The 1218-nt window shown below is 32.3% G+C and overlaps 1 protein-coding gene across 1 annotated transcript in view; it reads left to right on the forward strand.

Moving 5' to 3' along the window:
* The window catches only part of LOC111681972 (A-agglutinin anchorage subunit), a 31001-nt gene that overhangs the window by 20571 nt on the left and 9212 nt on the right, over window positions 1-1218 (forward strand). The gene's annotated exons all lie outside the window — the stretch shown is intronic.

The following is a 1218-nucleotide window of genomic DNA, read 5'->3' on the forward strand; positions in this document are numbered from 1 at the left end:
TTGTTGCTGCAGCTAGTGCTGTTGTGGTATTATCAATTGAGGCGGCACGTGAGCCGGCTAAATGAGTAGTTTCCATTTCAGTTGAAGTGGTATTGGTGCCACAATTACATTTTGCAAATAGACTACCACAAGTATGGCTCTTACGAAATTTCATACGAAAATTACTAGCCCTCGAGGCACCCAAAGAACTGATGGCAGTTCTCGATGTTGTAGTTGTAGTTTTTGTAAAAGATATGGGTGATACACTGCCGTATTGTTGCTCTTTAAGATCCTCATCATCTTGGGACTTGGATATGCCTAATTTGGGCTGTTGCTTGGACGTGGCTTGCAGCAGCTTCGTATCTTTCGCTGTATCATTATTCATTTTCATCATTTTTGGTACTTGCAGCTGATTGTTACTTCTACTTAGGGGCATTTTATGTTTAATTTCTGGGACATAGTCCTTGTTTTGCTTTTGACTTTCTATGACTTCTTTCAATTGACGAGATTCCTCCATTAGTCCGCTAACGGTTGATATGAGTGTTTCAGTGGCTGTTACAGCAGATTTCATAGCCATTGCTGAAGATGAAACTTAAAGGCTAAAAAGCATCAAGCAACATCTGAAATAGAGAAGAAGAAAGGAAAAGAGTTAGAAATTATTAAGATCGAAAGCTTTCAGACTTGATCAGATCTAAACTTTCCGACATATTTGCATAAAGCTTTTAAACGTCAAAGTTTGATCTGCTAAACTTTTATATATCAACATCTTTAAGATTCAAATTATATCATAAATTGAGGTTAATGACGTTTTTTAATAACAACAATTAAACGTAATCTAACTTAGAATCAAATTTCTTAAGATAATACTTAATAATGACAACAACAACATTAATTTATTAAGAGCTTTCATCTCGTGAGATATATATTTCTCTTAATTTACTAAATATCAATTCAAACTTAAAAAATGTCATTCATCAACAAACTAATATCAAAAGATCTTAACTGAAAATGTCTTTAAAAAAACTCTTTATATAATCTACAAAAAAATTCAAATCTATTTATAGACTAACAGTCTTGAGACTTACTTAAATTAACATAAATTCTAAGTATTAAATTGCCTGTTCACCCCCTCTTAAAGCAATTTAAAATTCGCATTTTATATTAGTTTAGTTTTGTTTTTTCTTTTACGTGGGATTCTTGACTTAAAAATTTAAGTTATTTCATCTCTCTAGACAGACG

The sequence above is a fragment of the Lucilia cuprina genome, chromosome 2 (assembly GCF_022045245.1).
Source record: "Lucilia cuprina isolate Lc7/37 chromosome 2, ASM2204524v1, whole genome shotgun sequence".
NCBI lineage: Eukaryota > Metazoa > Arthropoda > Insecta > Diptera > Calliphoridae > Lucilia > Lucilia cuprina.